This window comes from Salvelinus alpinus, chromosome 1, assembly GCF_045679555.1.
Source record: "Salvelinus alpinus chromosome 1, SLU_Salpinus.1, whole genome shotgun sequence".
Taxonomy (NCBI): Eukaryota; Metazoa; Chordata; class Actinopteri; order Salmoniformes; family Salmonidae; genus Salvelinus; species Salvelinus alpinus.
The window spans coordinates 94,229,802-94,247,681 of NC_092086.1; the positions used below are offsets into that span (position 1 = coordinate 94,229,802).

Consider the following 17,880-nt stretch of genomic DNA (forward strand, 5'->3'; position numbering starts at 1 on the left):
CTCTGAGAGGAGGTTACATCTTTAATTCAATTATTGGCTGCAGAAAGGCACTGATTATGTTACAATACCCTGAAGAGATACTTTAGGCTGACAAAGTATCATCATCGTCACCATCATTATAATAAACCACATACATTTAAGAGATGCAGCTGATACAGTTGGAAGCAAAGCACACTGGAACAGCTTTGAGAGTGAAAGCAAACTACCCATGAAAAATATCATCCTATTCCTGTCAATTGCTACCTCATTTTCCTCATTGTGTAAGAGTTTAGCACATCTCCTAATCCTCCCTCGAGTCTGGTCTGGGAATGCCAATGCTTTCACCAGAAACTGCTTAAGATAACCAGTCAGACATATACATGTCTCACTCTTGACATGTGTACACAGAATTTGCACAGTTTTGACATTTGAACCCACGTGAGTAAAAGTTTATAACCTGTAAAAATTACATTTACAGTATCCTGATCCATTAAAATGTATGAACAGGTGTAAATACTTTTTTCTAGTTCATACCAGGGAGTTGTCAGACCTACACTCTACTGCAGTGGTTCCTAAACTGTGGGGTACAAGGGGTTGGCAGAGAGGTAGGGGCTTTCAGGTGTGGCATGAGTGAAAACATTTGGGAAGCACTGCTCTACTGTACAGTGACTTAGACATTTGCTAATTTATTAAATGTTCAGGGAGTGGCGCCTCAGACAATCCACGGACCGTCTGTACATTGTAGTATTCCGTAACACAAACAAATGATTACGTCAGTAACAGACACACAACCAACACCCTGAGAACAAGATCTGAAGGGCTGGGCCTACTCAGATTGTGAAACCAAACTGTCTTCTTCCGAGAGCACCAGTGTAGCCACACCCAACCCTTGACTGTGACCTTTTGCCTTGGGAGACTCCGGTAAAGCCTAAGCAGCCAGGATTATCACAACCAGACATGAGAATAGACACTCCAGAAAAAAATAATAGCCCAGATATACAGAAGGCATCCCTGTCTTGCACACGGTCAGGGATAAAAAAACACTCAGATTGAAGTAAATTCACCTCTAAGTTAACTAGACTCATTATGTGGGAGGACACTTCCACGATCGTATGAACAAGCTGCACTGATCACAGTATGTTTGAGGATTCCAGGTCATCTACCTACAGTAACCCCCCCACAGCTTACTGTGCTATGGGGAAAAACAATGCCGTGAGAAACGTTATGCCATTTCCTCTAACTCATTTCCATGGATTCTCTGAAGCGAGATGCTGACACACAAAACATTAATCATATTTGAACAACCGGAAGAAAGGAACATAAAAGGTAAAGCAATTAAGTGTCTTGTCATGCCCTAGTAGGTCTCTGCCTGTAGCTAGTGAGTACAAAGACAGTGTGCTGTGGACCAGAGATGAGCGACATCAGCAGAGAGGCTAATGACGTCTGTTCTGGCAGTTATAACCCGAGCTGAACATTTCGTCTGTCACAGTAAGAAGGTTAAAGAGGGTGACATGAATACCAGACATACTCTCAAGGGTCATGTGCAACATAGTTCCACTGGGCGAATGAAGCCGCCGCCAAGTACACCAAGGAATGCTACAGTACTACTACAGCACACAGGATCACCAGGATTTTCTGCTTAATGACATACTGCACCTGACATACAGTCCCTTTGGAAAGTATTCAGACCCCTTCCCTTTTTCCACATTTTGTTACGTTACAGCCTTATTCTAAAATGGATTAAATAAAAAATGTTCCTCAATCTACACACAATACCCCATAATGACAAAGCGAAAACAGGTTTTAGAAATGTTGCAAAATTAAACAGAAAAAACAGAAATACCTTATTTAGATAAGTATTCAAACCATTTGCTATGAGATGCGAAATTGCTCTCAGGTGCATCCTGTTTCCATTGATTATCCTTGAGATGCTTCTACAACTTGGAGTCCACCTGTGGTAAATTCAATTGATTGGACATGATTTGGAAAGGCACACACCTGTCTATATAAGGTCCCACAGTTGACAGTGCATGTCAGAGCAAAAGCCATTAGGTCGAAGGAATTGTCCGTAGAGCTCCGAGACAGGATTGTGTCGAGACACAGATCTGGGGAAGGGTACCAAAACATTTCTGCAGCATTGAAGGTCCCCAAGAACACAGTGGCCTCCATCATTCTTAAATGGAAGACTCTTCCTAGAGCTGGCCGCTGAGCAATCGGGGTCGAAGGGCCTTGGTCATGGAGGTGACCAAGAACCTGATGGTTACCCTGACAGAGCTCCAGAGTTCCTCTGTGGAGATCGGAGAACCTCCCAGAAGGACAACCATCTCTGCAGCACACCACCAATCAGGCCTTTATGGTAGAGAGGCCAGACGGAAGCCAGTCCTCAGTAAAAGGCACATGACAGCCCGCTTCAAGTTTGCCAAAAGGCACCTGAAGGACTCTCAGACCATGAGTAACAAGATTCTCTGCTCTGATGAAACCAAGATTGAACTCTTTGCCCTGAATGCCAAGTGTCACGTCTGGAGGAAACCTGGCACCATCCCTACGGTGAAGCATGGTGGTGGCAGCATCATGCTGTTGGGATGTTTTTCAGCAGCAGTGACTGGGAGAGTAGTCAGGATCAAGGGAAAGATGAACGGAGCAAAGTACAGAGAGATCCTTGATGAAAACCTGCTCCAGAGTGCTCAGGACCTCAGACTGGGGCAAAGGTTCACCTTCCAAAAGGACAACGACCCTAAGCACACAGCCAAGACAACACAGGAGTGGCTTTGGGACAAGTCTCTGAATGTCCTTGAGTGGCCATAGCTGTGCAGCGACGCTCCCCATCCAACCTGACAGAGCTTGAGAGGATTTGCAGAGAATGGGAGAAACTCCCCAAATACAGGTGTTCCAAGCTCGTAGCGTCATACCCAAGAACACTCGAGGCTGTAATCGCTGCTAAAGGTGCTTCAACAAAGTACTGAGTAAAGGGTCTGAAAAGTTACGTAAATGTGATATTTCCGTTGCACAAATTCCTAAAAACCTGTTTTTTCTTTGTTATTATGGGGTATTGTATGTAGATTGATGAGGGGGAAAAAATATATTTTTATCCAGTTTAGAATAAGGCTGTAACATAACAAAATGTGGAAAAAATCAAGGGCTCTGAATACTTTCCGAATGCACTGTATTTAGGTCATGTCAAGCTTTGTATCATGTCAAGCTTTTCTACCTCTAGATTTGCATGGCTATATTTTCACCATATGTTTAATCTGTTAGATGAATATGAGTTGTCTGACAGTAGCAGGAATGCCTATTTGTTGCTTATATGACAAGCACTAAGTAGTACATGTCATATAATCCATAGCTTGATAGGATTGTGTTGTGTCATGCTTGTAGTTTAGTCTGTCATGTCTTATCAACTGGGGTAATTATCAGCATGTGAACCTTGATCTCATCTTTGTTACACTTCCTCTTCAAAACGTGAAATGCAAAGAATATTCCCCACTGCTGAAAGAAGTGGAGGTGCCATGACTGACTTTCCAAAAAAGCTTGGTTGGTTATGATTTATTTTTTATCAAAATGTTATCACTATGCATTGGGACATAAAAGAGTAGGGGAAAGATGTACATCTACAGTACTTTACTCTCTATAATATATCACTGTTCAAGAGGTTTATACAAGCTATCAATTCACCTAAATTCAATTCAAGGAATCTACAAAGAATCAACTGAGGTTGCCGTAGTTCAGTTACAAGTAATTGCCAGTAGAGGCAGCTTTCATAGAAAATCTCCAGTTCATGCTAGCTGTTATTTTAATCACTCATCACACTGGTGACAGATGCAGCCTGGGCCCACTGCCTCAAAAAAGGAGGCGTGGGAATGATTAATGAATCATGTATTCCAGATGTGACCTAATTATAACTGATCAATACAAATGTAGGATCTTAATATGAGCACGTTTGCTACAGCAGGAAAATAATAAGCAACAGGATATGTGAATTATTATGTGGATTATAATTAATGGACATTTTTGTAGGGGTTGATACATTTTTGTAACTGAAAATGAAGTCTGAAATTTCAAAGTGGAAATTACAAACTTGAGAAGCCTTTTTAAACCTCAAATACACTACAAGATAAAAAATGATCCTGCAACTGGGTGATCAAATTAAGATCCTACATCTGTAGTTGTATCCTCAACCTATCCCAGCAGGGGACACCAAAATCACAAGAATATAATTTACATGAGGGCATTTCCATCGAAAAGGACACATGAGCCCCAACCTGTGAAGTTCATAGAAGAATATCAATTTGGGTGTCAAATGAAAGCCAAGAGTCTATATTTTGGGGAAAAGAAGGCATATATAAATTTGTCAACTATTTTCAATCTTAACAATTAGGCATAAGTAAAGGCTTTCTTTTGTGGATAAACAGATGGAAAATGGGTTTTAGAAAGTATCTACCAGAAAAAGTCTTAAAAAGGTATGAGAAATACATTTTAAAAAACGATGTTCATGTAAAGACTAGAGGTCAACCGATTAATCGGCATGGCCGATTAATTAGAGCCGATTTCAAGTTTTCATAACAATCAGTAATCTGCATTTTTGGACGCCGATTATGGCTGATTACATTGCAATCCACAAGGAGACTGCGTGGCAGGCTGACAACCTGTTACACGAGTGCAGAAAGGAGCCAATGTAAGTTGCTAGCTAGCATTAAACTTATCTTATAAAAAACAATCAATCTTAACATAATCACTTGTTAACTACACATGGTTGATGATATTACTACTTTAGCTAGCTTGTCCTGCATTGAATATAATTTATCATCGAATCACAGCCTACGTCGCTAAACGGGTGATGATTTAACAAAAGCACATTCGCGAAAAAAGCACATTGTACCTAACAAAAAACATCAATGCCTTTCTTAAAATCAATACACAAGTATATATTTTTTAAACCTGCATATTTAGTTAAAATAAATTAATGTTAGCAGGCAATATTAACTAGGGAAATTGTGTCACTTCTCTTGCGTTCAGTGCAAGCAGAGTCAGGGTATATGCTCGCCTCCCTACCTCTGAGGAAGTACAGCTCCCGCTCAGCCCAGTCAAAACTGTTCGCTGCTCTGGCACCCCAATGGTGGAACAAACTCCCCCACGACGCCAGGTCAGCGGAGTCATTCACCACCTTCCGGAAACACCTGAAACCCCACCTCTTTAAGGAATACCTAGGATAGGATAAAGTAATCCTTCTAACCCCCCCCCTTAAAAGAGTTAGATGCACTATTGTAAAGTGGTTGTTCCACTGGATATCATAAGGTGAATGCACCAACTTGTAAGTCGCTCTGGATAAGAGCGTCTGCTAAATGACTTAAATGTAAATGTAAAATATATGGAGCAGTTTGGGCCGCCTGTCTCGTTGCGAACTTTGTGAAGACCATTTCTTACTAGACCGTAATTAATTTGCCAGACTTTTACATAATTATGACATAACGTTGAAGGTTGTGCAATGTAACAGCAATATTTAGACATAGGGTTGCCACCCGTTCGATAAAATACGGAACGGTTCCATATTTCACTGAAAGAATAAACGTTTTGTTTTCTAAATTATATGTTTCCGGATTTGGCCATATTAATGGCCTAAGGCTCATATTTCTGTGTGTTTATTATATTCTAATTAAGTCTATGATTTGATATTTGATAGAGCAGTCTGACTGAGCGGTGGTAGGCAGCAGCAGGCTCGTAAGCATTGATTCAAACAGCACTTTCCTGCATTTGCCAGCAGCTCTTCGCAATGCTTGAAGCACAGCTCTGTTGATGACTTCAAGCCTATCAAGATTAGGCTGGCAATACTATAGTGCCTATAAGAACATCCAATAGTCAAAGGTATATGAAATATAAATGGTATAGAGAGAAATTGTCCTATAATTCCTATAATAACTACAACCTAAAACTTCTTAACTGGGAATATTGAAGATTCATGTTAAAAGGAACCACCAGCTTTCATATGTTCTCATGTTCTGAGCAAGGAACTTAAACGTTAGCTTTTTTACATGGCACATATTGCACTTTTACTTTCTTCTCCAACACTGTGTTTTTGCATTATTTAAACCAAATTGAACATGTTTCATTATTTATTTGAGACTAAATTGATTTTATTTATGTATTATATTAAGTTAAAATAAAAGTGTTCATTCAGTATTGTTGTAATTGTCAATATTACAAATATAAAAAACGGCCGATTAATCGGTATCGGCTTTTTATGGTCCTCCAATAATCGGAATCGGCGTTGAAAAATCATAAATCGTCGACCTCTAGTAAAGACCCCTGCCAACTAATATCAACAGTTGTATTTAGTTTAAGACATTGTTTACCTTCAGTAAGTTTAAGACATATTGCCTGGTGCCTTATAATTCCATTACTAAAAACCCACATATCTTTAAGATAGTTTTTAATTTCTGTCCCTCATGAGGGAGGATAATAAAAGTTCACAAAAGTAACAAGCAATGGTAGACCTACCAATTAGTTAGTGATTTTAATGATATCAACTTATTTTTATGAATTATTAAGTGATTAAAACTCGTAATTTCGTTACCAAATTGGTAATGAAATACCCCCCCAAAAAATCAGTAACCGAATTATTGCAACTGAATTGGCTACAACGGGAAATCACAATAGTCACAAACCACAGTTCGGTCACCTGCTACTGTCCTCCCTTCCACTGCCATACTGTTATGTTGAGCTCATAACTGTTTTCTTTGTCTTTCTGTCATCTAGTGGTCAAACCAAGAATGTTAAAACAGTCTAAGTCTAGACAACCCCTCCCTCTCTCTCTCTCCTGCTTTCTCTCTCTCCTGCTTTCTCTCTCTCTGCCTTTTCACTCTCACTCTCCAGTTAATGTCACCGGTCCTAGCTCTTACTGACACCTCCCATGAGCCCTCTCTCTTTCCATTTACGTTAACCAGCATCCTCGCCCACTGAGCACCTACTGACACCGGACATCCATTGACGTTGAAAAGTAGTTTACATTTGATCAGCCCAACCTGGTATTGATGTTAACGTCCACAGACGGACCGGACTGAACAAGTTTGGTTAGCACAGTCCAGTACAGCACTGTACAGTGAGTAGAGCACAGTGGAGTACAGTACAATACAGTAGTGCAGTACAATACAAAGAGTACAGCTATGCTACGCTGCGATGTCCACTCTTGTGAAACATGAGGAGAATGACATTCATATCCATAATTATGCATTTCTGTGTATTAGAGATCAGGGACCCATAATGCATTTCCATTACCGGCTGTAAATCCACTTCTTATTGTAGTTCAACAACTCAAGGTGCCATGTCATAGCTGACACCCCATTCTTTCTGCAGACATCTTAATATGGAGCAGATATTTGAGAATTTTTTGAAAACGTGGTCGCATAAAAACCTGAGGAAGATTTTAACACGATTCCGTTACCAAAGTTTGTCTCTGCACAGTTCTTCCACTAAATACGTTTTTGTAAATGTTTCAGTGGAAATTGTTAAAAGTAGTCTTTGTGCATAGATTTGTATGGTTTGTTAAACTTTGAAATCAATGTTTTTTATTTGACATAAAATTTGACATAAAGTGAAAAAACTGAGTCAAAGCGTAATTGCTCATGAGGTGATTATAAGTACGTCATATTCTTATCCTGTTGATAGATGCATCACACTTGACTGTCACTTCAGTACAGAAGTTACATGTTAATTACTGCTCTTACATCCATTCCAATTAGGTGCCGAAAGTAGGGCTTAGCAATCCCCTTCAAAAATGAATGAAACAAATATTTGACTATTCAAAGAAATTTCCAGGAAACAAGCACCCGGTGTCCAGGTCAATTAATGTCAGTCACTACCTGAGGACATAAGCCGCAGGAAACCAACCATCAAATAAATGCATGACGTTGGTGATAGGAGGCATGTTTATGTTGATATCTAATGTGGAACAGTGCAGCTGACACCCATGTGACATTCCATTGTCAGTGTCCCAAAGAAACATACTACAACCACTAGGTGATTTAACAAGTGAAGAGGGGCCCGTAAATAGATGCTTGCTGTGCAACAGCTGTTCACTGCCAACGTGACTGCCTTTATTTTTACTTCAAATTATAGAGGTATAAGGAGGTTAAAAATGTACTCAAAATCACTAATTATTGACTTATACTGGCCTGTGAAGCTATGATAACCTTGGGGTTATCCCTGACCTGTCCGTGACATAAAGGGTCATGGCACAGTCTCTGTCTGACCACAGTCTGGCTGATTTAATCAAGCGAATCCATTCCGAATCATTCCCCGAATGTGTTTTTTTACCTAACACTTGCATTTACACTGGATTAAGAGCATTGCTATTTCTCTGCAGTCACTTGTCTGAAGTGCAGGTATGGTTGGATTGTGTCCTGAATTGCTGCTGAGCAGAATGCACTGTCCAATCAGAGCCACTAACGATGATTTGGTGGTCCTCAGAACGGAAAAGGTTGGGAACCGATGCAGTAGGCTAAATCCTCACTGATGTCCCAAAATAGAGGAGTTCACCTGGGTGTCACAATGCTAAAATGTGCTTCACAAAATTGACATTTTTGGTGATATAAAACTGCCCGTTAAAAAGAAAAACTCCAGCCAGCACACTTGAGTTGAGCTTGATGTTTCACTTTAACAACTACACCTAATAACAAAATAATAAAAACACTTCAGCAATACAGACATTCTTCTCAGGTTAGCCTTTATGCAATGAAAAACGACCAGTAGGTACGTTCCATTGAAAGAGTACATAATGAAACATTCTCAGGTACATTATAGAAACAGGAAATGGTGCGGTGCAATCGATCCTCACTGCTCACAGCTAGACCTAAGCATAAAGTGAATTCACTGCTCATCTCGAGACCTCTATGAAATAAACCTGTAGTCATGTTTCACTAATTTATTGTGTGGTTGAAATGAACCATCATGAGTTGAACATTCATCAAAGCCTTGAAGAGAGTCTTTCTTAAAGGGACAGAGCACAGGGGAAAAAATGACTTTGCTTTTACATGGACCTGCTCCATTTGTGCATGGCTAGTCACACTTAGCATCTCCAGCGATATTCCAACTAGCGTTCAGTTTAAGCTTGCAGGACATGGCCCAGTAACCTACTTTCTCTCCAGCAGGCTCCGTAACAGCAGAGGCTGCGTGTCATGAGTTACCTAACGTTCACACAGCATATTTTCAGGCAGAGAGACGTGAAAACCCTCTACAGCATAAGGAAGGTGCAGAGACTCCCCTTTCCTCTCTGTACAGCTTTCGATTAAAAAAAAAACTTGTCAAGGAGCTCTGTGAAAGTAAAGGTAATGGCATCACCTCTTTAACAGAGCTCACTACATCTGTTCTAAAAGCTCATAAAAAGCATGTTGTATATTTTCAACCTTTATAGGGCAGCAGGTAGCCTAGTGGTTAGAACGTTGGACTAGTAACTGAAAGGTTGCAAGATCAAATCCCCAAGCTGACAAGGTAAAAAATCTGTTGTTCTGCCCCTGAACAAGGCAGTTAACCCACTGTTCCTAGGCTGTCACTGAAAATAATATATATTTTTTTTTCTTAACTGACTTGCCTAGTTAAATAAATAAATAAAATAGCCAAGACTTGAACTGACCCTCTATACTGCCATGACACAGCTTTGCTAGGAAGACCTTATAGAGCCCCACAGTGGAGGTGTCATAATACTCATATAACCTAGCTGTAAAACAGGGAAATGGTTCCAATTGTTTATCCACCATTCATTTTTCCAATAGGGTATTTTAGAAACACTTAAAATAAGGGCTGTGTTTCGTGTAGGCTTACCCTGCCGTGACGTTTTGATAACCATGTAAATCTCTCTTGGACAAGGTGACTTTTATCAATGCAGTACCAGTCAAAAGTTTGGACACTGTCACGCCCTGACCTTAGAGATCCTTCTTATGTCTCTATTTTGGTTTGGTCAGGGCGTGAGTTGGGGTGGGCATTCTATGTTTTGTGTTTCTATGATTTTCTATTTCTATGTTATGGCCAGGTATGGTTCTCAATCAGGGACAGCTGTCTATCGTTGTCTCTGATTGGGAACCATACTTAGATAGCCTTTTTTCCCACCTGTCTTTGTGGGAAGTTTACTTTTGTTTAGGGCACATAGCCTGTAGCTTCACGGTTTGGTTTTGTAGTGTTTGTTGTTTTGTTCGGCGTCATTTTGATTTAATAAAGGAAAATGTACGCTCGTCACGCTGCACCTTGGTCCTCTTCTTTCAACGGCCGTGACAGACACACCTACTCATTCAAGGGATATTCTTAATATTTACTATTTTCTACATTGTAGAATAATAGTGAAGGCATCAAAACGATGAAATAACACATATGAAAACATGTAGTAACCAAAAAAGTGTTAAACAAATCAAAATATATTTGAGATTTGAGATTTTTAATAGTAGCCACCTTTTACCTTGATGACAGCTTTGCACACTCTTGGCATTCTCTCAACAAGCTTCATGAGGTAGTCACCTGAAATGCATTTCAATTAACAGGTGTGCCTTGTTAAAAGTTAATTTGTGGAATTTCTTTCCTTCTTAATGCTTTTGAGCCAATCAGTTGTGTTGTGACACAGTAGGGGTGGTATACAGAAGAGAGACCTATTTGGTAAAACCCATATAATGGCAAGAACAACTCAAATAAGCAAAGTGAAATGACATTCCATCATTACCTTAAGACATGAAGGTCAGTCAATCTGGAACATTTCAAGAACTTTGAAAGTTTCTTCAAGTGCAGTCGCAAAAACCATTGAGCGCTATAAATGAAACTGGCTCTCATGAGGACCGCCACAGGAGGGGACGACCCAGAGTTACCTCTAGTGCAGAGGATAAGTTCATTAGATTTACCAGCCTCAGAAATTGCAGCTCAAATAAATGCTTCACAGCGTTCAAGTAACAGACTCATCTCAACATCAACTGTTCAGAGGAGACTGCATGAATCAGGCCTTCATGGTCAAATTTCTGCAAAGAAACCACTACTAAAGGACACCAATAAGAAAAAGAGACTTGCTCGGGCCAAGAAACGAGCAATGGACATTAGACCGGTGGAAATCTGTCCTTTGGTCTGATGAGTCCAAATTTGCGATTTTTGGATCCAACCGCCGTGTCTTTGTGAGACACAGAGTAGGTGAACGGATGATCTCCGCATGTGTGGTTTCCACTGTGAAGCATGGAGGAGGTGGTGTGATGGTGTGGGGGTGCTTTGCTGCTGACACTGTCAGTGATTTATTTAGAATTCAAGGCACAGATAACCAGCATGGAAGGAGACACGTTCTGTCTCCTAGAGATGAATGTACTTTGGTGAGAAAAGTGCAAATCAATCCCAGAACAACAGCAAAGGACCTTGTGAAGATGCTGGAGGAAACAGGTACAAAATGATCTATATCCACAGTAAAACGAGTCCTATATCGACATAACCTGAAAGGACGCTCAGCAAGGAAGAAGCCACTGCTCCAAAACCGCCACAAAAAAAGCCAGACTGCGGTTTGCAACTGCACATGGGGACAAAGCTCGTACTTTTTGGAGAAATGTCCTCTGGTCTGATGGAACAAAAATAGAACTGTTTGGCCATTGTCACGTTCGTTGTATGGAGGAAGAGAGGAGGACCAAGGCGCAGCGTGATACGAATACATTCTTCTATTTATTAATAACGAAACGAAGAACACTTAAACAAACTATTCAAAACAACAAAACGAACGTGAAGCTATATATATAAAGTGCAGAACACAAGCAACAAATACATAGACAATAACCCACGAAATACCCAACGGAATATGGCTGCCTAAATATGGTTCCCAATCAGAGACAACGATAAACAGCTGCCTCTAATTGAGAACCAATCTAGGCAACCATAGACATACAAACACCTAGACTAGTAAACACCCCATAAACATACAAAACCCCTAGACAAGACGAAACACATACATCCCCCATGTCACACCCTGACCTAACCAAAATAATAAAGAAAACAAAGATAACTATGGTCAGGGTGTGACAGCCATAATGACCATCATTATGTTTGGAGGGAAAAGGGGGAGGCTTGAATGCCGAAGAACACCATCCCAACCATGAAGCACGGGGGTGGCAACATCATGTTGTGGAGGTGCTTTGCTGCAGGAGGGACTGGTGCACTTCACAAAATAGATGGCATCATGAGGAAGTAAAATTATGTGGATATATTGAAGCAACATATCAAGACATCAGTCAGGAAGTGAAAGCTTGGTCGCAAATGGGTCTTCCAAATGGACAATGACCCCAAGCATACTTCCAAAGTTGTGGCAGAATGGCTTAAGGACAACAAAGTCAAGGTATTAGAGTGGCCATCTCAAAGCCCTGACCTCAATCCTATCACAAATCTGTGGGCAGAACTGAAAAAGCCTGTCTCCGTTACACCAGCTCTGTCAGGAGGAATGGGCCAAAATTCACCCAACTTATTGTGGGAAGCTTGTGGAAGGCTACCCAAAACGTTTGACCCAAATTAAACAATTTAAAGGCAATGCTACCAAATATTAATTGAGTGTATGTAAACTTCTGACCCACTGGGAATGTGATGAAAGAAATAAAAGCTGAAATAAATAATTCTCTCTCCTATTATTCTGACATTTCACATTCTTAAAATAAAGTGGTGATGCTAACTGACCTAAGACAGGGAATTTTTACTAGGATTAAATGTCAGGAATTGTGAAAAACTGAGTATAAATGTATTTGGCTAAGGTGTATGTAAACTTCCGACTTCAACTGTAAAATATATTTTGATTTGTTTAACACTTCTTTGGTTACTACATGATTCCATATGTGTTATTTCATAGTTTTGATGTCTTCACTAATTATTCTACAAAGTACAAAATAGTCAAATAAAGAAACACCCTTGAATGAGTAGGTGTGTCCAAACTTTTGACTGGTACTGTATATTCGGCTCGATTTACTCGCATATTTGAAAATGCTAATTAGAATCAAAGTAGACATCATGCAAAACTACAATTCCCTACAAGCTCCTGCACGTCATCTCTAGCTGACACCTTTTCTAACAGGTACTGTGTCAATTTAAAAGTTGCACAAGACATTTCACAGAATTGTCCATTTAAATACATTTGGCCAATTTATTCATTACTACATTTAGCTAACATTAGATAGTTAATTCAGAGATTCTTACCTTCGCCTTGATTCGGCAGTCTCGTCCAGATCATCATGGCATTTGTAGTTTTTTATGATAGCCACATTAGTAGCTAATTAGCATTTCATTTATAGGATAAGTCACCTTATCCTAGAGAGTTTTACACGGTTATCAAAACATCACGCCAGGGTAAGCCTACACAAAACACAACCCTTATTTTAAGTGTTTCTAAAATCCCCAGAGGGAAAAATTAATGGTGGAAATAGGATAGGAACCATTTCCGTTTGACCGCTAGGTTTTATGGGTATTATGACTCATACTGTGGTACTCTATAGTAGAAGTATCTATGATGGAAGGGGAAGTCGCATGGAGAGATATATAAAAATGGACAGATGAGTGAGGCAAAGAAAGCGAAAAAGAGATGGCAGCCTGTAGAGGGCAGACAGTGTATCTCTTGAGTTAAAAGTCTAACTCTTAGTGGGTTGGCTCAGTAAAATAAGCTTAGCTACCTCACTTCACCATTACTTCACCTCACCTACTCGTGGCAACCAAAAACCTGACCACATGGGACCAGCCTCATCACAGACCAGATGACCAATAGTAAAACCATCAACATAGGCTACCAATCCTGGCTCATTGAACACTTTATCAGGATCATTATGAGCCAAAAATCATCAAATCGTCAGTATCAAGGCAAATGGAAACTTGAATAATGTGATGTCTTCAAAATAATGTCTCACATGATTGTAGTGTGTGTTGAAGTAATTCAACGATGACCACAAACTTTTTGCCATCATAGATTGAATTTGTGAATAATATCCATTATCTGAACTAAGCCAGCACTATTTCTGAGAGTCTGATATACATTCAGGATCGGTGTGAGTGGAGAAGAGTCCCCATCATCATCATCAATCGTACCACGCAATCATAGGCCTACATTTTCTCATAAGGATGAACAGCTTTCGTTGCAAATATTTTCTCCTGACGCCTAGAACAACTGCGCAGCACGGGTGAATTTAGTTTCCTTTCTTTAATAAATACATCTGAGGCGTGACGTCACTGCAACTGGCTCATGCTTCTTCATGAGTCATGAGTTACATAACAATGTCTCTTTTAGTGATTAACCTACATAAATTAGATGTTGTAAGGAGTGCTCTCCTGACAGTGTGGTCATGATCAACATTTCAGAATGAAGTAACTTTTATATCGGACCAAAACTATAATTCCACGACTGGTCTGGCTCGCATGGATAGCCTACTGTATTTCCAAGTAGACTACAGGCTATTCAACACATCCAAAACGTGCAGCCTTATTCTTAATACTGGATGAAAAATCTAATAAAAATAACTTGGTCTAGCCTGTCAAATTAGGTAATCTAATAGAAAACCGTGAAATCACCTGGAAGTTCACATTCCCGACAACTGCACGTCTATATAAAACCATAGACTATCATGCACCGGCATATCAATGGAACATCAACTTTCGATCAACCTTAGCCAGATGTCACTCACTCCACTCAATGTAGGTTACGCTTGAACTTGCTGTAAGTGAGTAAAAGTAATGCATTAACTTACTTAATGTAAAGCAGCAACGAGGGGACGATTCCGATATGAAAATCCCATCCGAGAAATACAACAATGCTTTTAGACTCCTATTCCTACCATTAAATAGTGTTATGTAACTGGCACCGTTTCTGTAGGCAATGAGATACTTCGAAGTGTTTTCTCTGCTGATGTTCATTTTCCAAACCACACACCTCACAATTTACATCATCAGCCGTCGCCGCACCTTAAAAGGAGCTACAGGGAGTGCCCTAACCAAGCGCGTCGTGTCCAGATTCGCTACAGTAGGGGAGGGAGGAGGAGCGTCCGGCACGAGCGCATATCCTCAGTTCATTGCCATTGAAGCGTAGCCCGCCAACGTCATCGCCTAAAATTATGGACAACATTCACTATTCAGCCAATTCGTTCGCAGTAATGATCGAGGCCATCTGGCATCTAGTGCTTCAGGACGACCTCATCCCATTTTTATCACATTGCTATTTTTCCGATTTATGCATGCATCATAGTGCTGTAGCCTTAGTTCTAATGCCGCATTAAAACAACTGGAAACTGGGAACTCGAAAATCTCTGACTTCTAATTTCAGTGCGTTCACGTCAACTGGGAACTCCGATTGAAAAAATCGTTTTGAATAGTCATCCAACTCGGAATTCCAACTCTGGATTTTGGGCATCTTTTTAGAGCTCCGACTTTGCGACTTGAATATCAATGACGTTATGATTTGATCTCGTATTTTTCTGAGTTCCCAGTTGTCGTGAAAGCACCATAAATTGACGCGTGCCCAGCAGCCAACTAAGTTACACAACAACCATTATTTTGCAAGTACAGGGCTTCTGCGACTTGCAAACGTCCATCGCAGTAAATTATTGAAATTGCAGAATGGACTGATATTGTGTCACTACCTTAACACTTATTTGCTTTTTATGTCTAACCTTATTGCCTCATTCAAATAATCACCTACCATTGGCCTATTGACATGTGGTGCACATATTGGACAAAACTACATAGGCATATGCTACAGCTCAAAGTAGCCCACTATAATTTAATTAAAAGGGTGGGTTAAACTGGGTCATACAGGGTCTTTACAGTCTCTGTACAGGACAGATAAAGGCCACAGTATTGCCATCTGGTGACAGACATGATCATTGGCAAATTATGATTTTTCCCTCAAAAAATCAAACCCAACTCATAATAGAAAATAAGTATGACTTTTGTATCTACAATGATTTAGAAATCCCATGAGACGTTCACATTATCTACAGTATATCACTGAAACATTCAAATGTCATTCTTTTTTTTTTTAAATGATTTCCACATTTACATGGATTAACAGGTGGAAAATACATTTCCAGATAACTGAATTTGTGACATAGTCTATCATACTTACAAATTAAATTCAAAATTTGCATCAACATGATCACTTAACCTATGTGTGAGATATTTTTACATTTGCATAAGCAATGGTGTGGCATTGCTAATCTTATTCACCAGCAGATTATCAAACCTTGTGGCAAGTAAGGTTTTGGTGTGGAATGTTTAAATCTAGAATCCTTAGTTGCTACATCCATATTTGGACTTTAATTACATATACCCATTGATTCTTGAAGAATATAACCTATCAATGCCTGATGAGCTTAGTTCAATTGCTGTGCCCCATCAGAACCCAAAATATAACCTTGTTTTACTCCAATGTTTGTAAACACTACTGTAAATGTAAACAAACATTGTATAGTCTCAAAACATGGTTAAAAATATAATTTGCATCCTCTGTCTATGAATTTGAGAGTGGTGACATTTCTCCAGGCCCATCTGTCAACTTTTTACCGAAACAGAGGCGGGGTGTCCACTTTGTTATTGTTACAATTAAGGATTCTAGCTGTACTTTCTAGCTGTACGTCATTGTTGTTTTGCTTGCTTGAGTTATTTGTCTTGGTCAGAGAGCTGCGTTCACGTCCAGAATCCTGGCCCAAGAAGGGTTAGAATTTCTATATTTTATAGTGCATGTTTAACCCTCCTATTTGCTATTTTGACCTATTTTCATTCACTTCAAACCAAAATGATTGCAATACATTTTCTACCCTGGGTAGGTTTTAGGCAGTTATATGCTTCGTCATGCTTCGTCATCATTCATACAAAAAATATACCATTATTTTTGTGTGCTTTATAAGCAAGCAGTACATAAACTCTATTAAAACCCTTAAAAATGTGATGTATAACCGAACATATTGAGAGGGATTTCAAGAGTCCTTGCTGTTACACATATGCACTCAAAAACAACTTTGACCTGAAGTGAATTGATTTGGAAATCTGATAATAGCACAAACTTTATGGAAATCACTTCTCTTTGGTGAATCACCCTTGGTTACATTGCATGATAACCTTACAGGATATGAGTTCAATGTGTGTCCATGGCGACAGGGTGACTTCAGTCTATTTCAGAAGAGGGGTGCTGAGGGTGCTGATAAATCTAAATCAAATAAAAAGTAAGGGTGCTGAGGGTGCTGATAAAGAAAATTATACAAAAATTATATATACAAAAAATATCCCACCACATTAGTACACTAGTCGTTTATTACTCCTGTATGATTAATCACATTGTCTGAAAGTATTCAAAATACACTGACAACATCACAAATACATTATCTGTACAGCTAAAAACAAAAATCCAATGTAAAAACAAGTTGACATTGAGGTTAAAGAAAGTGTGCTTTCTCAATTTACCTAATTTTTTAAACTCTTAATTTAGACAAAATCAAGACGTCAATATTCCTGTAATGTTTTTTGTATAAAAAATCTTAAATTACAGCTTAATTTGAGCCAATTCAGAACAAATCCTGCGATTAACTGAATTACATTTTTCTATTGTTTGACAGCCATACATAAAACATGACTATTATAACATAAAAAGCAATCACTACAGTTAATGCCTACACAGACATGTATTAGGGGTTGTCCTAGTATCCATGGTAGCAGTTGCATAAATTATAAACTTCCTTATTAACAATTCACATCTCACACACCAGTGGAGTCATCATGGTATATCTTCTTTCATCATTAGTTTACCAGGATCCATGAAGCAATGACAAGTAAATACAATTAACTGTGTTATACAACTCCCCTCTACCTTACAGACCTGGCAACCTGAGGTTATGCCATCATGGTGAGTCAGAGAAGAGTGAAGAAATAAAGTGAGAAACACACATT

The 17,880-nt window shown here is 39.4% G+C and overlaps 1 protein-coding gene across 1 annotated transcript in view; it reads right to left on the minus strand.

Moving 5' to 3' along the window:
- The window catches only part of npas2 (neuronal PAS domain protein 2), an 81,867-nt gene extending 67,017 nt beyond the window's left edge, over window positions 1-14,850 (minus strand). The window contains exon 1 of the mRNA XM_071334544.1: window positions 14,691-14,850. The gene's annotated coding sequence lies outside the window, so the exon portion shown is untranslated. The remainder of the gene's footprint in view (window positions 1-14,690) is intronic.
- Between the last annotated feature and the right edge of the window lie 3,030 nt (window positions 14,851-17,880).